The following is a 26,714-nucleotide window of genomic DNA, read 5'->3' as shown; positions in this document are numbered from 1 at the left end:
TTCTCCTAGCGTGTAATTATAGCCTGAATGAAGTAAGCACGACTAAGCGCGAATATCAGTCTGGAAACAATCCTCTTCCGGTTTACAGCCACCCTTCTCTCGCATACTTCCGAAATTGTGAAGCTTCCCCGAGACTTGCAAACTGCCACAAACTTCGTGCTCACTGTTGGTAAGTTCTGTCACGACAGAATTCGGCACAGAAGTGTTTCTATTATAGAACCTACAGCTAATAAAACTCTTCCTTATTTTTCGATGACAGCGGAGTATTCCGCTACTTACTGTAAGAACACTCGGTATATAAATACATCGGAGCGCGGTATATCGTATATGCAAGATTGCAGGGAATTAGCGTAGGGATAGAAGCGTATTTCAGTATGCTGGGTATTGGCTGGCGTGGTGCTAATCTCGAGCCGATGGAACTTCATTTAGATTAATCGGGCAAAGACGCTAGGAAACTAAACTGTTGTGAATATCGATCGAACTCGTCAGAGAGAATATTAATAAATTCGTGCTCGTTTTTTCCTTGTAAGTTTAATGAAATCGGGCTGAATAATTATCGTGTAGATTATTTTGACGAAGTACGGCGGCGCACGCGAACCACGATTCTCCTGGCTCGCGTTGCTTTCTCAAGAAAACAGCCGTGACAGGTCAGGAGAACGTGTTTCTCGGTTTCAGAGGCAGGAAACGCTACTCCGAGTGTCACGGGGATCCAGTTTTCCCGTCTCCGCGAAACAGGTTCGTTTTTTACGAGTCAGAAACCCGAGTTGATCGCGATTCGTGGTCCCGAAGTTCCGCACGCGTACGCGACGAAAAATTAATTAGAGATCGCGGCTACCGATTTACGCCATGCCTCGTGATCCGTGGAAAAGATCTAATAACGCAGATTTATTTGCCTCGCAAAGCGATCGCAACCTGTTCGACCGCCACGCTTGTGCGAGACATGAAAAATTTCGGTCCTTTCTTTATTTCTGTGGTTCGATCTGGCGTAATAAACCCGGTCAAACCTTCAGGACCCGTTCACCTTATCAATTCTTATCTGTGCTGAAATCACCGGTCCTGATAACAGAACAGTTATACAATCGGCGGAGCGACAGAGACACGTGGAGCACCGAGATGCGGTAAAAAAGTCTCTTGCACAACTGGTTTTCGTTCATGGTGAAAGGAAATTCCGATTCCGCGGTGATGCGTTGCGTGCGCCCGTCTACGAAGAATCGAGATGGAATTCTCCGTCTAATCCGGAAAAAACTCGATTCTATTTGCGGCGAGGCCTTCGGATGCCTCGGACAAGTATCCCTGGTGACTCGATCCGAGGTAAATGCAACGGAAGCACCACGTTCAATCGCATTTCACGTTTGTCTCATTTTGTTTCAAGTACAACGATATTGTTTTCGTGTTTTATATCCCTTTAATGTGTCACTTCCTTAAACTATCGATATTGTACTGTGCAACGATGAACACTTATTTTAAAAATTACGTTGAATCCTGTTACTGATTTTAAAAGGTCTTTCTCTTCGCTCTTAATAAAATAGAATACTGCATTCTAACTCTGGATACTCGCGTATTTCCATATAAATTAATATTATACTCATTGGAAAATAAAATAGAGTTAATACGATTTGAAACGAAGCGTGGCAAAATGTTATAAAGGCGATTTAAGTCTCATGTATAAAGACGATCTGTAAATGAAAGTGTCTGTTACGCGAATTTAAAACGGCGATTAATTTACAGATCGGTTTGATATTGCCATCTTTAAATAAATAAATTTCTATGTTTCTTCTGCGATCGAAATGTTCAGTCCCGGAGGGGTTATAGAATCGTTAAAAGTTGAGAAGTGCATTTACTGGAGTTCCTTTCTGTCGATTGCTATGTCCTTGATCTCCGCCGTGTAATTTCGTTTTATTTCAAAAGTCGTGTTTGTCTTATAGCCGAAACTTCTTAGCTTTGAGATATTCTCCTGCCGCGGAACTTACAAACAGCTGTAACGTCGATAAGAAAGCACGAAGGGAGCTCGACAAGTGTACACTTGAACTGCTGAAAAGCACGATCCGGCAAAAGTTCACGGAGAGAAGCGGAAAAGTGGGAAAAGAAGAAGCTGCACAGCGGACAAAACCGGAAGGGATTCGAACGCGCGATAAAAGATCGATACGAATTTCTGTTATGTTTATTCTGATTCTGAGGTTTATCCTTCCATGTGCTAAACAATCTCTTGTTGCTTTATTCCTCTTTATCGTTCCTCCATATTAATATCTTGCTGAAGGATTACAAACCTTTTTAAATTTGCGGAGGTTACGGTTATCATCATCGAATAGACACACGCAGAATCTGTTATATGATTCGCTACATGTGTTCATCGCTCGATGCTAACAATATGCACATTATACGGGGAAACGTGACTGTTGATTTTTTAGTTTGACGTCACTTGATGGCTAATGTACTTGGAAAGTGAACAACTTCTAGGAATAGGTATTAACAATCGACGATTCAGAAATTACTAGGAAACATATATTTAACTCTACAATCGGATCAAAGGGCAGTTTTATTATAGTAAGATGAAATTGATAATTGAAGGCTAAATCTGCTTATCACGTTCTTGCCCCGAGATGTCCGAAGAGATACAAAAGCGAAGAAGAAGCGAGGGAAACAGTAGAATTAATACATAGATTCGAACAACTGACATTTCTCGTTAATACAACGCGACTGAATTTTCAAAGTAAAAGAAAAACGAGGAAGTGGAAAGGATAAAATCGCCGCTTCTATTTGCGTTCCCTTCGTTATTTGAACGATATTCCGCGAAAAGCTGTCAGACAGACGGTAATTGACCGCAGCTGGTGAAAAAAATTACGTATCCTGCAGTGGAAATTTCACTGTGCCGTATAGCTCTACTGGAGTGTTAAGCAGATATTGATTTATCATCTGTGCGCGATCTTCTTCGCTTTTTCATCCTAAAACAACACCGCCGTCGGAGGTGTCGGGCTGACCTGTCTTTTGTGAATACGCGAAAGGGAAGAGTTATTGACCCGAATTGGTATTTCGGCCGTAACACTTCACCGTTTGGCTCTCGGCCGAAGTATCTTTTGTATGAAGATGCAGGACATCGATCGGGACCATCGGTATATCGTAGCTTTGCGCACCGACAAAGGATAACGCGATTCGCGAGGAGAACTCTTGAAATTAAACGCGGCTTTACGATGAAAGAATTCGTTTAAAAACAATTATACTGGAAAAGAGTTGTCGTAGCCGAGTCGATCGAGGAATAGGGAAAGTTTGAAACGTCTCTATCTAAACTTAAGCTATACACCTAGTAATGGGCGTACGAATGTCAGTTTCGAAGAAATTTAAAGTTTTCCAAGCCTATGGTGTTCCGAAACATCTCGAAGGTTATTCAAAACTCTTAAGAGCTTTGACAAGTCTTGAATTTGGTTTTGAATTCTGAAAATGTCTAAAGTCTTGGAAGGCTTGGATCTTGACAGATTTAAATGTAAATGCTACTATACAGAAGAATGGATCAGGAGAAACAGGATATTTGGAAAAGTTTCTCCTCTTTTATTAACGTAGCAACTGTTCAAAATGTGGAACATGATATTTCATACGCAAGCATTGAATAATCATACATTCCTGATTTAATAAAACTCCATATACAGAAAGTTCATCAAGTCGAAAGTTACATACGCAAAGTTTATATATACGGAAAGTCTCATATGCAAAAACTTTATTCTAAATTTTCAGCCTGTTTCTCCGTGAGAGATCATCACCCTCTGTCAAGTTATATCAAGATACCCATAAACATTCGGAGCGATTCGAAGTGTTTCAGATACCATCACGTGCTACCCCCGTAGCTTGATGTTGTACAGACGGTGTTCGATTTGTTCGCAATTGAATATCGGCAAGGGGATAGAGGAAATCGGCGTAAAAGTTGGACGCGCAATTTACCGAGTTTCAGCTGCGTCGACCAATTCGCTTTTGTCTGAAGCTGCGCGGCTAACAGTAAGACAGCTACACCACCGGCCAGACTAGAAATCGCGTGGATTGTGAGAAAGATGCGGACAAAGGAAATGAGGTATTCTGAGCAGTGAGCTGCGTTCTTGCCGCGATAGGACTCGGGAAGGAAGAAGGAAGGAAGGAAGCGTGGAAGGTACTAGCCCGATACCAAGACGAGAACTCGGTGGATCCAGCCTTCGGGATAATGGAATTCCTTCCTTGCTTGTCTCACCCACTTCTGAGTGTCGGGGAATCGTCCTCCTCTTCTCATCGAACATCTCGAGAATAAAAGAGAAAGAGAGAGAAACAGAGAGAGAGATAGAGAAAGACTCGCGACCACCTTTCGATCAGACGTCGATTCTCTTCGGCAGTCATCAGAATGCGTCCATAATTTATCGAGCTTCGAAGCATCTTATGAAAAATTTATTCTCCTTCTCTTTCCACGTTAATTCTGTCTTGCAATCCCTTCGAGTGTACTTAAGAATGTTTAATTCCTCTACATTTATTATACCGATCGACTCGGCTATCGGAACCCAGCAACGAAATGGTTTCGCGCTCTAATGATCCGCCGACGTTAGTCCCGTCCGTATTTCCATGATAATTTCAGCTCCAACTTTCCGCATTGCCGTAAAGCGAATTACCAACAAAGCTTGCTGCTACAAGCTTGGTGGTTCCGACTCGAATAACCTGTACATGTCAAGTATCAGAGCCATTTGTGTACTTGACAGATTTTCAATGATGTTCGATCAACGTGGATTTCCATGGATACATCGAGCTGTTCAGAATCGTCAATTATAATGTACACTGTGTACTCGCAGAAAGGCTTTGAGACATCGGATCAGGTTTTCCTTTGCAGTTATCTTAGGCAACAAATTGTCCACTTTTATAACGATCGATCGTTAGGATTTGTCAAGTTAAATTGAATTGTTAAAAAGGGCAAAGTTCGAGCTTATTTTACCTCGGTATCTTACTGTATTAGTTTTGATCATGGTAAACGCGATCGTGACAAGAATCACGAGCTATCCGGCCTGAGAATGATGAATAATTCCGTGCCTTACCTCCATTGTATTCGTATAGACGATTAAAGAAAGAGGATTCGTGATATCTGTTCGGAATTTTCTTTGGTCGAATTATTTGATGCCTGGATTTTCCACAGGGTGAATCCTCCTGAAAAAAATTGTCTCATTAGGAAGTAAGTAAACGATAGTACACTGAGTTTCTCCTTTTTTCTTCCTCAACGTTTCCTTTAGTCTGTAAGTTTCGTCTGTAAGTTTTCTTCATTAACTTTCACCATCCTTTCTTTATTCTTTTTATTTAATCCCTTCTTATATCCACTGTCTTCTCCCCGGTCTCCAACATTTCTGCTTCACTTTGCTTCAACATTGGAAAACTGTTCTCACTGCACCATAGGAACTCTCCTAGGATAGGATCACGAAATCGTCTGTTGCAAACGATTATGCTACAGTCATTGAACCTTATTAATGGTACTAATTACCTTTATCAGTTTACGCATCAAATATTAATCTATTTCCTGTGTAGCGTGTAATTAAGTTACGCGATTAGGAACTGGTAACCGATTTCTTATCGTGTATATAACAACCTTATCGAACTGATTATCGTAATCGTAATGATAATTCCGACTAATATTTTAGACATCGAGTTGAATATTTTCCTCTGATGCAAAGTTTGTTTACACTGAATCACGAATCTATTACAATATAGATAAATTCCCAAAATACTTATTTTGTAATTATCGAGGTTCTAATGTATTTGATAAACTCTCATTATAATTCGATTAAATCAAGTATTCCGAACAAAGGTTGATTTGGAAAATGAACAACAGACTATGTTATAAAAACAATTGGAAACAACAATCGAGATTCTACTGTACCTGTTAGGTAAAATTGTTGCGCAAAAGGGTCTAGGTTTCTGTTTACTCACAGAGAACATCAATTCGTCGCGCGCACACGTCATAGCATAGGCGGAACGAAAATGACGCGTCTTTTACTCGTGGAAACTCGTTCGTGAAGCAGAGCATGTTCCACATCTATTTGCAGGAGAAACGAACCCTCTTTGGAACAAGGTGCGTCAAACGAGTGGCACGGTGGACGTTTCAAAGAATTCGTAAACCCGTGTGTAGGTGCCTTAAAACATTTCGTTCCGCATTGCTTTCTAATGCGTTCCACTTTCCTGGACATTCTTCGGAAGATTCTGAATGTTGTAATACCGTGATAAACCAGCCGAAATGTTTCTCGGCAGGTTAGCAAATCGTCGATGTCCAGCGAAACGCGGAAGACTTTTGCGCCGTGAATTTGAAAAAACGCGCATGAATTATCTATTACAGAAACGCCTGTCGACTTAACGAAATACATTCGTTGGAAGAACTAGGAAGACTATCGTCGATAGTATGGTATTCGAATCATTTAATGCATACTGTTAGCCATACCAGGAAAGTTTACATATAATCGTATAATTTGATATACTTGGCTTATCCGAAGAAATGAAAAACAGTTTGTTATAGAAGTAAGCATTTATGTATATTATGCTTACAACTCGAATATATATTTATTTTAGTCCCGTTCTCTTCTGGTCTATATGGCTCGAAATGGATGTTGTATGTTAATAGACATCGTTAAATCGATATGTTATCCATAGATGAATACAAATGACTAACGTTCTCCGATGATATATACCCTGCCATATTTCTCAATATGAATATACAACATCGTAATTAAGCTTGTGATTGATATATCGTTCATTGTGAAACCAATTGTGAAAGCAATTCGTTACAATATAAATGGAGATTTAAACAAATCGTCACACATTTAATATTCTTAAGGCTATAAACATTTCTGCAACTCACTATATATATGAACAGAAAATGACTCGGAGCTTGCTTACTATATCAACATGTTTTTAATGGAAATAAACTAAAAAAGTGTAAGATATTTGGCTGAGAAAATTCTTGGTATGTAACTATGCTGGAAGTTACGAAATCTTTGATTCTGTAAACCGTTATTGATTTTTATAGAGAACCTACAAGTAGCAGTGGGATCTGATACATTTTCCTAATTGACTGTACAAAATTCTAAAATCATTTTTCGAGACGAGTTTCTTTTCCGCATTGCGATTCAACTATTTCTAATTTCTGTAGAGCTAACGCGGTTCCATGGCGCAACACTGATATTCCTGTTATTTTGAGACGATGGCATCGAAGTAGGTGTCTGTAGTGTAACTGTCTTTATAAGGAAATCTTACAAGAAGATAGGTACCGTTGTTTCCACGCCCCGAGAACTGTTTTATAGCTACTGTGACGTTGCTATTTTACAGCTCCATCGGCCTCGCAAAAAGCACAGAAAAAATCCATTATCCACGGAAAAGAGCTTTTCACCGCTGCCATTTGCAAATCAAGAAGTGGTTTCTATCGACAGAGACGTCGCTTTGCTATCTGTTATCTCGCAAACATTGATCGAGCCAGACGCCAGAACATATCGAACTATCTATCGAATAAATGGCGTTCATGAAGCACTGTATCAAAAGAAAGAAATATACACGTTGTTCAGATCGAATACGATTTAAGAAACGTTGAAATATATTTGGGATTATTTTCGTATGAATTATTAGTTTTAATTATGAGTATATATATATATATGTATGTATGTATATCCATAATGTATATGTATAATGTATATCTATAATGTATATCTATGAGTAAAGTATGAATTATTATTAGTTCTATACAGATTCATATTTTTGTCAAGGAGGATGAGTCGCATACAATTTCCAATCTATTTCTTAATATGTCGTTTTATTTTTTTCTTTTTTTAATTTTGTTACAAAAATTTCCAATATACAGGAAAGTTTTAATTTTCATGATAATCGTTAGCGAAATTTAATATCTATATAAAATTCTAGAGCATTAAATATCGACGCTACAAAGTTACACATCTGTTGCCAACTAAACTAGCTTGGAATACATTTATTACGTGAATTACATGAATTATAATCTAACTGATATTCGAAAGTAAGAAACGAGAATATTCCATGTTGTCTTATCATACACGCGTCACGAGTGCAACCGCGGCAATAATAATTTACGCTAATACGTTTAAATTGGTTTTCAGCTGCATTCTGTCAAGCGACAATCGCCCCTCGTGTCTCTCGATATTAAGACCTCGCGAGTACGCGGTCGCCTGTACTTATGCAACTTCCCGGTGCATTACAGCAAAGCCCGTTTCGTGAATTGGATTATGCACCGAAGACATAACCATACACCTGACTCGTGCGCAATTCTAAATCCGATGTACTTCAATCGAGATATATTAATCATCTAGGGCTAAACCTTTACAGTGTTGAGCTAATTTTTCTTGGTTAGTAATGGTTGCTATATTTAGTGCATCGTTGATCATTAGCGACTTTATCGTTAAAAAGACCATCTTAAAATAAACTCATAAATAAATAAATAAAATATATCAAGTGCATATATTGTAATTACATTTTATCATTATTCTTTGTACATTCGAGTTTATTATGGTTTCGTTTAACTATGAACTGGAATATTGGCATTATTCAGAATTAACGAGGTACGTAATGTGCCAGATTATCTTTCATCTTTCATTAAGTTTCATATTATATGTCTCTCCAAAATATTTGCAATATGCTTCGCGCTACACGCGTTAACGTGCATCTTTAGCTCTTTAGATCTATTGCCCCATTGGACAATTTTCATGAATTGTAAGGAAGGTTGTCGTTAATGAGTAATATCGAAATTTTAATTAAGCTGGAAATGTAGGAACTAAGAATCATTCATTGTCGACTTCGTTCGTCGACATGTACGTATATAATCGCGTGTCTGTGTATACTCTGTTCTTATTGGGACTTGTGTTGTATTGATAATAACATTATATTTCCCTTTGCTATTCTCTTGAGTTTGGAGGAGACGATTTCTGAAAATGCATCGTTAAAGGATTAATAATTGGCTAAACGAGACTCGATTAAGAAGGCAATTTTCAGAATGAAATCGACTAAAATATACGACTCGCGAATAAAGATGCTTCGAGGCATTAACTGGAAGAAAAGAGATGTTGAAGAGAGTGCTTCTATCTTCGAGAGTAGATGGGAATTGAGAAGGGTTGAACAGGTGGTTGAATAAACGTGGCAACGTTACAGCCTCGTGTGTTTTTCGTCTCGGATTTAATTATACGTTACCCTCCTTTTCTATTTTTCCGAGCTCCACTTTCCGCTGTAGCCATTTATTTTTCACAAGAGTCGCGTTATTTCGTTTACGTTTTTGCGGTTAAAAAATTATTTCCGCAATTTGGTCGATTTATAGAAACGACGAATATTAGATTGTACCAAAAGTTTCGCTTTATAAAAAAATAGTAGATGCACAACATTTTTTGTTTTATATTATTCTATTGAATTGTGTATGATCCATTTTGTTCCATTGAAACAAAATATTATGCATCCATTATTTCCTTATAGAACGAAAGAAACATTTGGGACAACCTAATATGAATTTGGTTCAAGTGTACAAATTAACCTGCCGAGATGAAATTTTTATTTTCGATCATGTCGACTCGATTCACGTAATTCTGTGAATCAATCACATCTTATCAAAAATAAGTGTCCTGACGCTCTTGAGCGGCAGCCTATCAAAGTACTTGTCAAATGTTTGACTATCGGCGATTTAAATCTAAAATCACACGGAATATTTTTCGATTACTTCCCAAAAGCAGCGATAAGGAAATTTTGGTTCACGTAGAATCGATTTACAATTCTGTGATTAAATCACGTCTGTCCGAAAATAAGTATCTCAACATTTTTCAGTGACAGTGTATCTGTTATTTCAAAATGACGGTAGAATTTGTGACTATCGATTTGAATTTGTGAATCGATTTGTGACACGGAATATTTTTTCGATCGTATTCGAAAAGCAGCGAAGCGTTAGAAACGGTTGGCAGGATATACGAGGAGCAGAGGTCTTTGCCCCAGGACACGCGCCCCGCAGACGGTCGATGGCCAGACTAACAACCGAAGGAATACGTACGTATCCCGCACTCCAAGGGTGCATCTACCCTTCTATAGTTTGCGTCGACACAATTGCGCTTTGTTTCCAGTACGTAAATCCCTTCTCTATTTTCTGCTCGGGGCAATAACCAGCTAATTAGCAGAAATGATCGACCGTCGACGAAATTTTCCCTGAAAATCTGTTTAAAGCTTACTGTTGTAAGCGTAATCCATCCTTTCGTGGCAAATAACACGGTTGTAGTTGCAGACGTTCGTGCAACCTGCAATCCAAAAATCGATGCCAGAAGCACCAAAAATACGCGCCAATATAGTTACGTTACAATCCGCGCAAGAGCAGCATACGTCAGTTTGTAGATTCGATTTCCCCTGCACTGGATGTAATAAAATCCATTCCGAAACGATAGCTTCCAGGACAAATTAAGGATTAACGTTCAATCTCATGCCCAATTTCCTGTATCGCGTTTAGGCAACTCGGCGCTTCGCGCGCCGACGCGACCTTTCGTACGTGAAATCGCGTTTGCCTTTCAACGACGACGACGGCATATGGAAAGGTTCAATTAACTACCGAGATATTCCGTGGATATTTTAGAAACAGTAATAAATTTTCATAATAAGAATTGCGTCTATTTTCGTAAGAAGTGAAGATCAGGAAATTTCGCGAACGAGCGTTAATACTGTCGATGTTCATCTTAATAAAGCGAGCACTTTGACTGGAACAGATAAGGTGATGGGGCGGAATTAAAGGGCGGACGCCCTTAATTAAGGCGATTTCTAATCAAATAGTTTCGGGAGACGGATCGATAAAGGCTACTGAGGTCAAGCAAGCATCAAACGTGCTTTTCTAACTCGCTTAGGTAACAAGGCATGCCAAAGTTCGTCGACGTCGTCGTTTCGTTACCAACATTCCTTCTCCTTCTGATTAAATATTATCTGGTATGCGTTTAAGATCATCGATGACGAGACGTTTATTTTATAAAACATTCTTTATAGCATATTACAGTAAACTTTTGTCGGTTTCATTATTTCCTTCTAAATATTTCTTTTGTTCTTGGCCACGAAATACGAACGTAAGATAAAAATGTGAATAGAAATGTGTGACGTCTTTTAACTATGATCGGTATTTGTTAATAAAAGCAATCATGTATATCTATTCTCGAACCAGCGTGCAATGGAAAGGAGTAAAATCGCAACGCTTTATCAAAGGAAGTCTTTTGTTTCTTCGATACGTTTTCTTAATCAAAGGGAACTGTAGCGTATAGTTCGATTTGTTCAATTACGTTCCTGTTCCGCGTAACGCGTCTCTCAAAGAAGGATATTAAATTTGTTCGAGGTGTTGATTCCCTTTTGTCAGCACTCTTTTTGCTTGCTTTTTACAATTGTTTCGCCTGCTACCGGTTGAAAAGCGTCGCCTTATCTGAAACGTAATTTATTTCGACGATAAAAGTCCTCAAGGCTATTGATCCTGACTTTTACACGTCGTGTCAGGCTTTTTGACGTAACGGTACGCGTCGTGAGTGCATCGTGCAGTTCACCTGCTTGTGAAACTGCTTGCAAACTAATGAAACACCATACAGTGGCATCGTAACGTCGTAAACATATTATGCTTCAACTCGCTTTCATTGTTATCATATGGTATAACGACTTTGACAAAATGCCATTCTCGATAAATATCGTACGTCGCGAAACTTAGTAATTTATCAATGAAATTGTCAAATGTATCTTACTTACGTACTTTGTTCTCCTTTTACGGAGATTCTACAGCAGGAATAATAAAAGCGTGTACGTTAATAGTTCGGTCTAAATAACTAAATATCCTAAATGGAGTTTTGGACAAGTTGGAGAAATTTATTCTTAGATTGTTCCTGGTTCTTTGTTAGCAGAGTCGGTATTGATCTATGCAGCTTCACGAATCTACTCTGCTTCTACATTCTCGTGCTTTTATTTTGCAATGTAGGTAGACTACAGCTATTTATAAGACATTTGAAGATGTAAAATGCACACAAATTATCCAACGTGAAGTTATAATATTTGATGACTGGAATAAACTTCTTTGGCTAGATTTCATTTCCTTAATTGCATTAACACAATTATGAATTCCCATACAAATTCTACATTAATCTGTTTACGTTCAATTTATCATACGAATAAGTTTACGCTTATTCAAAATTGAATTTAATTAATAGTAGCTGCAGTAGAAATAAAATTGTATCGTGTAGTATAATGTTCATTTAGGAATTTGATTTCGAATTTATAATTTCTTTCATTTGTCATAGAATGAATTAAATCAATTTTCATACGTGTAACCGCATACCCATTTTATTTCCGTTTCTATATTTCTTTCCCCGTTGTAATATTTTATATTTAATTTCCATTTGTATTTTTCTCGTTTTATTTGAGCTACATTTCTATAAATATCTTTTTATCATTCATATACATTTTATTCTTGCACATTCATTGAACAATAGCAACATTCCCGTTACCTTCACGACAACGTTATAGTTGTGTTTATATTCGTACAAGTATACTTCAGCTTTCATGTTCCAAGTTAATAAAGAAAAGCGTCGACGTATTATCTTGTGAAACAAAGATCTCCAGTGCCGGCAAGAAAATAAAAGTACATATTAAATCTGTGACATAGCTATGAGAGATTTACTATCGCGGCTGTTTCACAAGACGTGTATGTGAATCACACTTGATACTTGATACAAAGTCGACAACGATAAACATTAACGATGTTACTCGGATAAGGTTATCACATATTGATGTTTACATTGTTAGATATATGAAGTGGAAACAATCGTATTTTTAAATGATGGATCATGTTCTCCTAAGGTTTCAATTATTAGCAAAAGATATAATAACATCTATAAGTTATCATCTTTAATTAAAAATATTATATGACGGCCACAGATAAAAGACATTAATAATTATTATCAAAAGACATAATAACATTTATAAATCATCACCATTAATTAAAAGTATTATAAGAAGAGATGAAAAATATTATTGATATCCTGTTTTGTCTAAACAATTTCTAATTCACGAATTATTTTAAAAGAACCTCTAAATAGAGAAACTAATAAGAAAAACTAATATACATTATTTCTTTCAAAGCTGGAGTAATGAAATGAAATGGTCGAGTAGGTATTTCGAACAATATGAAAATTACTTTCATTAAATAAATGATAGTTTGAAAGAACTACGCGTGGTAAAAAGGTTTTCTTTGAAAAATCGACATTTCACAGAAACCAACGCAATAAAGAATGCTGCTGCTAACAAGATAAGTTTGATTATTAAATAATTTCATGGAAGGTTGGAAGTTTCGTTTATGATACATTTTTCTATCATATTTCTGTTTGTTATTCTTTGTGCATATTACTCTTATTTTTCCTACATTTTCAGCCGCATCTGTCGCGCAATTAATATGTTAACCCAGCACACAGGAAAAATACAGCCATTGTTTACACGGTCCGCGAATTGTGTACGCTCATTTGGCGATTAAAATTCGTGGAAGCCTCGACGTGTGTATACCGGGATGAAAAAGGGGATGGAATCGATGATCTTTGACTTGCTTTTCCTTCTCACAAAGTTTTCTCCTGAAATTTCTCACATACACTTACTTTTAATTGATTTCAAAATATCATTAGAAAAGCATTACGTCTCAGTTACAGATTTTCAATTATTTTACCATAGAATTAGATATTCTTGTTTTAAACGATAACTAGTGCCTTTCTATGGTATTTCTTGGAATAGAATAGAATTAAGAGTGGTATCGAAAGGTTTCTCGATATAGCTGCTTGAAGTAGCTGCATACCTTAAAACGCTCGTTTTAAGCCGACAGGCCAGTCTACGTGTATAAAAATACGTATAAACAGGAGATGATAAAATCGTTTTAAGAACCTCGATAAAAGTCTATCTCGTGCTTCGACAGATACTTATATTCGATATGTATCGGCAGATCGATAAAATTGGAATCGACGAATCGTAGAAAGTACAGGGATTAGAGTCACAAATACCTTTTACAGCCTGAAATTCAACATGCTTTGTCTCCATACGCTCCTTTTTTTAAATTGATAAAGAGACTACGCGCATCGTGCAACATGAAGTCTTATCCGCGACTAGATCAATGGATGTGTTCGCTTGAAAAATTTAATTTATCATCTCATTGTATCCTTGCCTACTAAGAGTATCGATGCTTGACATCGACGTAACACCTACTAGAAAGATTGTAAAATATATCCAAGGTAGTAAAGTTGAGCAGACGCGATCGAAACCCTGGAACATTTTCTCTTCGAAATTCTTCTATCGTTACTACTCTCCATTTTACACGTGTAACTCCTGATCCCTGCGATCTTTCTTCCCCTTCTCTTTTCTTTTCTCCCACTTGGTACGTCGTTTGCGTGTTCACTCCAGGAACAAGATTGTTCCATGCGTTTCCACTGATTCATCGCGAGACGAGAGGAAAGAAGCAACGAAGAAGCTATAGCCAGCCACGGTGGCGACTTCTCAGACAACGCAGCGCAGCGCAGTCGAGAACTTGGCACGGGTTCTTTCTACGAAGGCGATTTACTCACCGAGATCAAGCGTGGATATGTTATTCGAGAGATAGTAGAGGCTCGAACGGCGATTTAAAGTGTCCTTGGTCGTTATCGCGGCGAGAAACGAGAACGAAAGCTTTAAACCTGTCTTCGCTGAGGCTGCAGTTCCTTCTCGACGAATTTTTCTCTTTGAAACACATCGGCCATCTTTTCCATCCTATTCCGTACCTTCTCTTTCTACCTGCATAAAAGCAGCGAGAAAAATGTGCAAGGCTGGATTTATTCGGACGATCGAGATTAATGGAGGATAATCCTGCGGAGATGGTTATTACATTCGGTCGTAACCGCAGCACGGAGAAGCGAAATCGAATTTTTAGTACGAACGACAAGCGTTTTACGTGGCTGCTGTACGCGTGTCGACGGCAAAACAAATAGTCTTGGCAGTTTTTAATGGGTTCTTGCCGCGGGTGGTAATCCCTGCCCTGTATTCGACCCACGAACTCGTTCACAGCTTTCCCATCGCGACCAACGTTAATCAACGTTAATTAATTTTACATACTTAAACGTCAGTCCGTCCTTCTGTCGAAAAGAGACATCAGGACGAAGCTCTGTGTACACAGGGGAACGCTATTTTTCAATTGCTCCCTGAACGTTAATCAGAACTTTCCGGAGCACGGTACATTTCCATCTGACCTCTCTATCATAATTAAGCTTCGCTCGACATTTCTACACGTCCTTTGACGAACACAGTCTTAACTTTCCTAAAACACGATGCATTTGCGCGATTACAGGAACCAGAGTAGACTATATCGTTCTTTCAAAAAGTAGAATTCGATCGATGGAAGAATATACCGTGAACGCTTCGAAAGTTTCGAAAGAAAGTTCAAAATTGGAACCTGCATACCAGTATCAGCTATCTTGCACTAGATACTTTTATTGGAGCAACGACCACCTATTTTGCGACATACAAGGTGGTTGGTAACTAGTGGTACAAGCGGAAACGGTGTGATTCTACGCGAAAAAAGAAGTCGGAAATATAGAATACAAATTTTTCGTTTGAGGCTTTGTTTTCGAGAAAATCGACTTTGAATTTTCGCTCGGTACGCGTGCGGTACGTTATAACGGATCTCACTGTAGATCGTTGTCTCGATGGAAAAATTAAAAAAAAAAAAATAAAAAAGAAATTTTTATTCTATATTTTCGACTTCTTTTTTCGCGTAGAATCGCCCCCTTTTCGCTTGTTCCACCAGTTACCAACCACCCTGTATATTACATCTATTCGTTGTTCTTGTAAGATGGAATTCCCTTCTCTAAGATTATAATCGAATGATAGTGAAACAGCTATTGAAACGTTCCTTTCGTCCATCGCTGTACGTCGTTTAGAAATACGTATCAGGATATTTACACGAGCGTAAAAGTATACAGCGACCAGTTCGAAGAAAAACTTTGTGCAATGTTTACGTTTGTTTAGATGTTGTTTGTTTAAAACATTCTAACAAACGATAAACGTTGATCTTTTCTTTTGACGATCCAGATTAATTATCACGTTCGGTACGAACCCAGCAGGTGTTTATGAGCCGGCAGTGTAATTCCAGTTTCGTAGATCGCAGTTTCTGCGTATGTATATGTATGTACTTATATTTCCTACGCAGTCATTTCGAGGCAAACATGAGTCATAGTCCAATGGTAGAAGCGGATCATCAGGCAAAGTTGTCATAGAATAGGCTGGTGCGCATGTCAATCGGCATAATGAGATATCGAGATTTCCGTCATACGATACTATCGTGTATACATTATAAAACATTGCCTTTTAGAATGGAAATGTTCCTGCGTTATCAGCTATCGTACGCTTCTTTTTACGAATCATGAGTCATTTAGTACTGGAAAAAGGTAATAATCGTATAAATATATAATCGTATAAACGGACGATGCTAAATAAAGTAACATAAACATTATTAGAATATTCTAATAAATGAACCACTACGATTGATCAAACTGATTATATCAATTCTCTGTATCTTTTGTATCAAAGTACACTATCGTTATCTGATTTATCAAATATCAACCAATCGAGCAAATTGGTCGCTACCGTGTGACCCAAACATGTGACGCGAGTAAGTGTTCTAATACGCATAGTCAATAACGTATTTCTGTTTATTCTGCCACTTTGTTTCGGTTCGATATAAGATACAAACAACATACAGGATATAAAAACACGATGTTAGTACTTTGAATGACGTGAGTGCGCGTCGATTTGCGCAATTTCTTCGGCTCTTTTTTCGTCCATCCGAATATCCTTCTGAGTAGGTACGTCACGATCCTAAATTATCGCGTTCTCGTGTTCGCTCCTTATGTGTCACGATCATCGGAATTCTATGGTTGTTCTTCCGAAAGATGAGTAATCGCTACGGATACTGTTCCCGTGGGAGGAATAGCAAATTTCGCGTTAGAAAGCTTGCGTCCTTGCGAATAGCTACCATTTACATCGGTTTAGTCTAAACGGGAGCGAAAGAAGACTTTTCACGCGGATACTTCCAAGATATTCGGCCTACGTACTTCCCTATACTTTACACTCAACACAGTTGAAACGTTTGAAGAGTGAATCGTGCGAATTAGCTGAAAAGTCGATTTAACGTTCGACTTTCTATAGAATTCATAGCTTAAGTGGAATAGGATTTTACTGGTAAGAGAGTGGAAGTGAATAATTCGTGGGTTACTACAAGCCACTGGAAAAGAATGGGCGGCGAACAAAATGCACTTAAAATGGAAAAGAGGTTAGGAGAACGATGGAAGCGCGCGGAGAAAAATTAATGCTTCGTGTTGCTCCATAAATCTTGCAACAGCGATCCGTTCGTAAACGTTCGCTTTGTAAACTCGTTATGCATTCTTCCGTCGACTGTTACAAAAGGCGGGTTGCATCTCGGAGCAATCGATATGTTTACTGGGTTGCTTCAGTTCGATTCGCTGCTTTTCATTTTCAATGGATTGCCATCGAAACATTAAAAGCTCGGCTCGCGATATTTAAGCGATCTGCCTTGTACAATGCTTCTTTCCCATCATTAATTTTCTTTCTTCTTTGTTTTTGTTTCAGGTAAGAAGAAACGATAATTAAGAAGAAGTTTAATCTCGCTACGATCACGTTTCGCACGAGTAAGCGATTCTACAATCGATCTCTTTTTATATTATCGGCGCAGCCTTGCTTTTTTCTTTTTTTTTCTTTTTTTCTTTTTTTGCTAGCTTTGCGAAGCATCCTTTCATTAGCAGCTTTTAGAAAGTCGCGGTAACGGAGATGTAGGTTGCACAGGGCTTTAAAACGCCAGATTTATTTTGTTTCTCATCGGTTTCTGGATGAGAAGTTTCAGCCCTTGGTTGGCTGGCACAGAAACCACGAGACGAGAATAAAACTAACGAGACCGTAGTGTCGAAGGGGAAACTCTGGCGTTGTGGTGCGGGGCAGACACACCCTTGATACATATAGCACGCTCTATAAAGCTTGTAACCCTTATTACACGCGAATAATCTGATCTCTTACTCAGAGACAGCCGCGAGAAGATCCCGTAAAATACGATGACACACATTTTCCAAGAACCCGATCGAATTGCAGCTCTTCGCGCGACCTATTACAGCGTGTAGGTCTGCTTTTAACCAAGTCGTTTAAGATCCTCGCTCGAGTTTGCGACATTGAAGATTCGAGCGAAGTGCGGCCGAAGTGGACGCGTAACAATATTTTTCTTTTAATCAAAGAAATCTGGCGGAGTTCCAGTCGAATTTCGACGCAGTCGTGGCACGTTTCCCTCGTAACTAGCGACCCGCGATTGCCGAGAAGAATAGTGCAAGCAATAAAACATGTCTCGTATTTATATAAGCGAGAGATAAACTATATATGTATATATCACGCAGTACTGTTCAAAAATATTCAGAGTTTCCTTTTTTTGAAGATCTATCTTCAATAAAATAATTCGTATAAAATCTAATATCATCTGAAACCGTAAGAGTATAACAACGTGATCTGCTAACTCTGTAACGAGGAGTGTCAATACCGTTTCTACGTACTAATTCATTAATTTGTAATTAATTGAACGAATTGAAACGCTGCTACTAAAAATTCATCGATATCTCCGAATAGAATAGTTTTTCGAATGGTAGTACACGTGGAAATTCTTTCGCCTGTTTTTACCAATTGTTCTCAGCGGTATAACCAAACTTTGTCATTTCTCCCGGTACTCTGCGCTCTGTGTTGCGATTTATTGCTTTTCTTAAAAGTGCTTAAGTGGCCGAAATTACACGATATGGTAGATTCGTCGCTGTACGCCGACATGATCGATCTTCCGCTCGTTCCTCGTTGAAGTTCCTTGCCTCCTCCGGGCACCGCAGCATCCTTCAACCCGCTCGAGAAACCGGTTTGCTCCTTCGTGCACCAATCTCGTCTCGATCGAAGCCTGAACCGCCGCCATCCTCACGAAATCCTTCCAACAGAACTTATTTTTCACGGTGAGCGCGTCCGCGAACTGGCCCGTCAGCCCCAGAATTTGTATTTCCACGGTCGAAGATGCATCGGCGAGCTGTGAGCTTAAGGGAGAGATGAATATTCATGTTTTCGAGATACACGTTTGCATTGTGCCGCGGAATTTACGGAAGCAGCGATCGGGTCGTTAATCCTCCAGCTTTAAAGATAACTCGAGGATAAATATCTATTCTTTTTGGAATCGTTCGATCGGATGATTTGTAGCTTCAATTTATGCGATCTCGCGTGCATCTTGTTAGAGTTCTGCCTGAGGTGAGGGAGTCGCTCCCTCCAGAGTGTGAGGAGGAATTCGTCCGGCGTGGAGGAACCGGCTAATCTTCTTAGGTGTTGATAGAGTTGGGACGGCTTTTGGTCGCCCATCTCTTCGAAAATCAGCAGTTTGCGTGTCTTCGTGCTGGCTGTATCAGCCAACTCTTGAATGATCGTGCTTTTTAATTTATCGTATTGTTCCGCCTCTGGTATCCTCTTCCTCACGTCCTCGATATGCGACATGTACCGACCGCCGAGGCACCTGGCGAGGGTCACGAACTTTCGCTTGTCGTCCGTAAGATCCATGTCCTCGAACTGTATTTCCAGGAGCGTAAACCACGCCGTGACCTCCGAAGGCTGCAGCGGAGGCATATTAATTATTTGGTAGGCTCGTGCGCAGTTCGCGGTCCCGTCGGTGTTTGCCATCGTGCGGCAATTTCAATTCGCAGCGTTTAGAGTCTCAGTACAACTATCACAGTCACCTCTTAAACTTTCACTCACGTCGAGGTCACCAATTTGAGGTGGAATGGTGTGATAGGCACTGAAGTACACTCGGTGACGTTTAACCACTAACGTTTATTAAACAAATAACAACAACGTACAGTCTGCAATTAACATCGGTTGATTGTTAGCGTCGATACGCAATAGCGTCGCTCGGTCGGTTTCTCGGTGAAAACGTGGCCGTTTCTTTCGACTTTCTCGTCACGCGGTTCGGGGCCGAATGTCTTATTTTTTTCGACCCAACTGACTCTTTCCGTTGCCCATCGGTATCCCCCCTGGCGTGCTTTTGTTTCAGTGCCTTCGTGGCTGTCGCCTGCATGCCCTTCGGAGAAATTCGGCTGGAGGAGCGTGAGGATACCGATGGCAGATTGAGTGCGTCATGTCACGTTTTGTGTCGCGGAGCCGTTAGAAAGTTCCATAGTCCTTGTCGCCACATGCCTTATTCTAGCTTGATAGAACCATTGTAACTGGTGGCACGAGATTCAGAATTGTTTGTAGAGACAGTCTCTCGTTCGTGTAATCTATGTGACGATTCGATCTAAGATTATACTATTCGATTAGTATTCTAATTAATATAAGTTAATTAGAAAAAGCTTCTCGCCCTGTTAACTTTTTTTTAACCAGAGAAGACGAGTTCATTCGTCTCTATGATTCAAGTTTCTCGAATATAACAACAGAATTACGTTGAAATTATTCATGGATCTTCCATTTTATAATTCGCATCAGTTCCATTAAAAATCATGTTTGCTCTCTTGATCGCGGTTTCGTTTTATTTTAATTTGGTAGAATCGTGGTAATCGATAGCGCGAATTTCAGAATCGTTTATAGGATCAATTTTCTTTTTCTGCCATCAATGTGACAAGTCAATTTCGATCAGGCGTCGTGGTCGGTGTAGGTTAACGAATTGCACCCTCCGTTCTATTGATCAACTTTTTATCGCGAACCCTCCGCCTTCTGAAAGCTTCTCGTTTTCTTAAAGAAATAAACCAACACCGTCAGCCGAATTCATTTCGCTCTCCTCGCTCTCTATCTTGACAGATTCGAATTTATCTTCCACCGTTGCTCGCGACGCGATAAAAAAAGTTCGCTTAAACACCGGGGTGGTTTTTATTCCACCTGCGAGACTGTCGCGAGCCATTTTCACACTGTCAACCAAACTTACTGAAAACTTTCGATTGCACAAGTTAACGTTCCAGAATTGTCTGCTCTCACAGGCGACTGAGTATTATCTTTTCGTTGTCCGGCAATGAGATTACGAGGGCGGAGAAGCTTTTAATTTTAGTTTGGAGGCGCGAGATATCGCAGTCTCTTCGCCCGGTAAGTCGTCAAATATTACCGGACGTTCATAAAGATTTAGAAACGAGAAATTCAGCGGCGACAGTGCTACAAAGTTCATTCGCGAACCGAGTATTTGAAATTTAAATCATCCCTCGTAAAAGTTGGATACTTTTGCGCGAATATTTACATATACAGCGTTGATCGTGCCAGGAACATTCTATTTTCTTAACTCACGTGTACTATGTTTTAATTATTTCGAAATTTATATCATTACGGAATGCAAAAGTCCTGTATTATTCTAAGTTGGTGATTTTATGATAGGAGCTAGTTGTTTATCTTCTATGGTTTCTTCTGATTCATAAATTTTAAACAAAGAATGATTTTAGTTAAATCTTGAATTTTAGTTCAATCTTCGATCCGTGAAGCATAAATCAGTTTCGATTTTTTTTTTCATTTCATTTAATAAAAGTAAAATTAAAGTGTACGATGGATGCAATATTCTGGTTGACTTTGTACGTTTATCCGCGTCTTATCAATCGTCCGACGATAAACGAAAGGGTGGGTTTCGATATCTACAGAGAGTCAACTTAAGCTCCCCTGGTTCGATTTATTCGTCCAAGGACCCGACAGATTTCGTAGGTGCCGAATCCTAATTTACTTTTTCCATGTCGGTGCCACGACCTTCTGATCGTAGTACATTGCCCTCGTCTTCTAGTTCTCCGCTCCTGTTTCCCTGCTCCATTCGAAGTTCATTCTCGCGTATAAAAACAGGGAGGGAAAAAACTTCTTCGCTTTCGAAACTTCTAATCTTTTATTCCATGCAATATTCATTTTCCTTTATTTCGTTTAGATTCATAATTCAGATACGTTATTCAGTCGTTAAGCTTTCGTATAGCAAACGGTTATTAAATACTTGATTTTAATTCAGCTTCTCGACGTTTTTATTTTCATTGAAAGTTGCGAGAGAAACCGATTGAATCTTCTTAGTTTGGCTATACGTAGACACACGACTAATTCACCCGTTTAAAATATCTTCATAATTTCATAGAAGGAGCTCGCCTTTTTCAAATTCAATAACAAAATCGAACAACTCGGAAATATAAAAATGTTGTAATTTTTGGCGAACGAAAAATTGATTAATAATATTCGTAAAAAGAGATATTCGACCATTTATTCAAAATTTGTTTTTACAAATCAAAAATGACCCTAGAATATGGTACAGAGAATTATATTATTTATTTCCTATACATTACGTACGTACCATATAAAGTATAATATTAGTATATCAGTTGGTATCTATCGACGGAAGCAAGAAATATCTTTGGTTTATACTGCACGTCTTCCCCTAATTCACTTCTTGAAACTCAATCTCCTCAAATGGTTAAGTTTCCAATGATAGTTGGAAGGGAGACCGAGCTAAACGCTCGAAACAGTCCCGAGGTTCTGGAATCAGTAACAATCGCGAAATCCCGATTTATCTCTGTCCCGCCACTGCTGCGACCTTCGTAATGGAGTGCATCGGCCTCCCTCGCTTCATGAACCCCTCGAAAACTTGTCCGTCTTACGGTAACACGAGAGAACCTTACTTCCACTCCGTAATTTCCATCTTTTGTCCTATGAAAAAAAGTATCAAGGGATGGCGAAGTGTTTCTCTACTTCTTAATTGCTATTAAGCGCTTAACGTTCGCTGTTGCGTGTTCTTCCCGCTAGAAACGGTAAGAATGGTCGGGTTACGGAGAAACGAATAAAAGAAAATCGGTCGGTCCAGAGCCAGGAACAAGCCGAAATTCCAATTTATCTTCTTTGTGCCTGGCGACCTTCGGATCAGGGTACATCGGCCCCTGACGCCCCCTGACTCCTCCTCACTTCGTGTTCGTCATATTCCTAAACTCCCTTCCACCGCTTTCCAACTAAGGACAACTCATAGGGAAAGAGAGAGAGAGTGAGAGAGAAAGCGCGAGAGTCAGACAGGGGGTGAGTTTTTGCCAGGCGAAGTAATTCCACCAGCAGACACCCCCTCCAGTTTGTCGGGCGCGTGGCGATACACGCAGCCCCTCTCCGCGTGGTTTTCAATCCCTGGTGGAGGGGGTTGTTCGTGCAATACCAGGGGGTTGCGACGATACTGCGGGGAGCGAGAGAGAACCACTGGCTGGCTGGCTAGCTGGATGGTTCGCCGGCTGGTTGGCTGGCTGGCTGGTAAGGGTTGGTTGGTTGCGTCGTGGCGTCGCCGTTGTCGTTCCTATGTGAATTCGTTGCTCGTAAGGGAGCCTTCAGTCGACGCGCGACTGCTCCGCAAGACACGTATACGCGCACCCCGTCATTCAGTACGCAACACCCCCGCCGTGAAGTGCTCCGATCGCCTTTTTTGTCGGGGGGTGTACGCAGCAGTGCGTGAGCAGCGGATGGATTCGTCCTAAGAGGTAATTCCGATTTGTAGGTTTTTTTTTTATTATTCATTTTAGTTTCCCTTTCGTTTTGTATAATTTGAGGTTGTTTGGTATAAACGAAGATGCAGCGATCTTCGAGATAAGTGGATGGACAGAACAGATTTTGTATAGGTAAAGATCGATTGTGAAACGTGTAAAGGAAACGTGTTAGTCGACATTTAGGAAATGTTTGCGTCACAATAGAACGTAGAAATAGAAGAACGTATACGTTTTCTTATTCCGGGCTCACCCTCGTCCTATCATGCGATGATTCTCGTTAGCCTGCCAGCTAAATCTGGAAAGCACATAAAGATAGCAGTAACATTATGGGTGTACTGAGTCACCGTGCGCTGTTTCATAGCGACAAATTCAACATATTTACCTGGTATTTTTTTATTCTCGGGCATAACGCGGAACATTACGTGATATCGATCGCAGACTGGAACGCTTCTCGTACCTCGCATCATTTGCTTTAATTACGATCGATAATCCAGCCGCGCGAACTTTCGTCCACAGCGGACTATTTATAGATTCGTGGATCGCGAAACTCCGTGGAAAAGTAGCAGTTTCTACGAAATTCTACGATTTATCGATTTCTCGTGCCACCCTCGAGTACTTCTCGCACGAAGGAAAATAAATTGTTCCACGTATTTGTACCTGGTTGGTACCCGACGTAAGCGCAAACAAAACGCAACAACAGCCGTTAATCGGTGAACACGCGATGCTCGCGAATAAAAATCATCGTCTGGCGTACGAGTTCGTTAAGAAACGGTGATATCGAGTTTATTTATAGATTTATAGCGAGTCATTGCGAGAGAAGTAGGTAGCACTACCCAGAGCGAGGATCAACGGGCCGGCACGAAACCCACCGGTGAACCGTTTCGTGTCCCGTAAGAGACGAGGAACAAGGCGGCCAGCTACCTGACGACGATACCAATTTCCAACTTGTTGACGAGCGTCGCGTGACGCGCCGGTTTTTCTCGCAGCCACAGTGATATTCGTCCCGGTGCACGAGTCAGACAGTTCATTCGATCGAGCTGCAATCTGGTTGCGTCGAAGCGCCATTGTGGATCAAAGAACCGGTCACGAGACAGACGCCTCTTGCTACTGAGAAAAATAAGGATCCCGATGACACCTGTTTGTTTCTTCAACAGTTTCCCTTTTTAGAGATGTTATGCTTTTACTCGTACGACTAGTTAGTACGACGTCGAACGTACAGAGTCACGTTGAATTCTCCTTTAATCGTGGCTATCGAGTCAGTGTTCCTCCTATTTTATCGAAGTTTTAACGAGGGCGAGATTCGATTAGATTCATAACGTTCGAGCGATACCGATTCGTGACGTGAGTTTATTCGCACGACTATTTGATACACCACGAGTAGTTCGGTGTTCTTCCAATTTTATTCGAACTCTGACGAGAACGAGGGTTAGTCGTTATCGTTCGAGCGATGTCTAATTTAAATCGTAAGCTACGACTCCCGTACTATCGAAGATCAATTTTATTGAAAGTTTGACGAGGACAAAATTTCACCCAATTCGTAATGTTCGAGTGATATCTTTTTGATAAAACGCAAGTCTGCTCTTGTATATGCAGTCGATTTTCGATAGTCAAATTCTGTTGAAGCTTCAACAAGGACGAGATTCGATCAGATTCATAAGGTTGGAACGACGTTCGATAAAATATAAGAATTTGTATGTGACGTTGCATCGAGCTTAGGAAGTTCCGATAAAGTGGCTTACTACGATCCGTTTTTCATCTCGCCGCCTTCTGCGGGGGCTCTTCCCACCGGCCAAGATTTACGGTGTCTCTCTATACTCTATGGGGAAGAAGTTTGGATAATACTCGTAAAACGCTGGCGTACACGACGATTCTCCTAGGGGTTGGAAGAAACATATAGCCTCGCGGAAACAAAAGAAAAATCGCCGGAAGATAAGAAATGGTTGGAGACTGAAAATTGTTTGCCTCTCTTTGGACCTTTCAGCGTAACTGCAGCTTCCGGGGAATTAGCGTGTGTCTCGTTTTGTAAAAATTCTGCGTCTGGAAAGGCAACGAGAGCCTCTCGAGAGCGACGTACCGTTTTATCCTCGTCTCTTGGGGGTGAGAGAGATATTTCAGTCTGTCCCGGTGGTTTTCAAGGAGCGTCGCGAAGAAATTCGAGTTCAACGTTGCAGGATTTATAGAGGAAATCTGGAAGTCAGTTCGTTAACGAAGGAAACACAATGTGCTCGCGAGTTTGTGCGTCGCGTTTAGAATATTTACACGCGTTTAATACACTATGAGTTATTTTACCGGATCGTCAAGCGTCTGACAATAAAACCGTTGCCCGACGAGGTACCGTGGCTGATTATAATTTAACGACGGGCCATCTAATGTCGGTATACTTATTTATTAAGAATATAACGACTAAATCTGTTCTGAAAGACAGAAACGAGAAACTGTTCGTTCATGTCGACCGAATATCCTTCTATGCACGTGCTACCTGTCTCTAAAGGTGAAACAAATTTCTGTTGAGCAAATATAGTCACTGAAAAATATTTGCATATGTTTCTTAACTGTGAAATGTTATAACAAAGACAATTTTGGTATTAAATTTTGTATTCTTTGAACCGAGACACGTATTTATTGTTAAGAAGTAAACGGAGATCTGTTTGTAACAATTTCGTGAACTAAACGTTTACACAGCGAAGTTTCGTTCATTTCAAGGAAATTTTAGTTAGCCCCGGTTAAATGAACACCCAGTGCTTGAACCCACTTATTTGAATAATATAAACTTCTATTACGTAAATGAAAAATCACAGATAATGGAGAGAATTAATAGAATCCTATTATATGAACTCCAATTATGTAAATTATTTCTTCGTCTGTGAATTCATATAAACGAGATTTAATTTCCATTAATACGCAAGATTCGATAGGTGTACGTAGATTTTTCTGGCCAACTGTACATCGACTTTTTATTCTTGTTAATATCGTTAAATTAATTCCTCTCGTATCGGTTCTATCTACTCATAGTGGATATATGTTTCTCATAATCACTATGTTAATGCAATTTATAGAAGATGAGTGATTACAACACGAGCATAGCTATATCTAGATAGATGTTTAAATTACGTTCAAATAATTTATTAATTCTTTTTCCTTCCTTCGTTTAATTCCTCATTTATAAAATACAAACAGATATACGCAGGT

General features: G+C 39.7%; 1 protein-coding gene across 3 annotated transcripts in view; it reads left to right on the top strand.

The window, feature by feature from the left end:
- Nucleotides 1-26,714, top strand: part of LOC100741363 (serine/threonine-protein kinase 25) — a 116,486-nt gene that overhangs the window by 7,397 nt on the left and 82,375 nt on the right. The window contains exon 1 of one of the 3 annotated variants that reach the window (XM_024371965.2): nucleotides 23,366-23,519. The exons of the other annotated variants lie outside the window; for them this stretch is intronic. The gene's annotated coding sequence lies outside the window, so the exon portion shown is untranslated. Of the gene's footprint in view, nucleotides 1-23,365; nucleotides 23,520-26,714 lie in introns of those variants that run through there. 3 annotated transcript variants of the gene reach the window in all.

Source organism: Bombus impatiens, unplaced genomic scaffold, assembly GCF_000188095.3.
Source record: "Bombus impatiens unplaced genomic scaffold, BIMP_2.2 scf_2222, whole genome shotgun sequence".
Classification (NCBI taxonomy): domain Eukaryota; kingdom Metazoa; phylum Arthropoda; class Insecta; order Hymenoptera; family Apidae; genus Bombus; species Bombus impatiens.
This window is presented reverse-complemented; position numbering and strand designations above follow the sequence as displayed.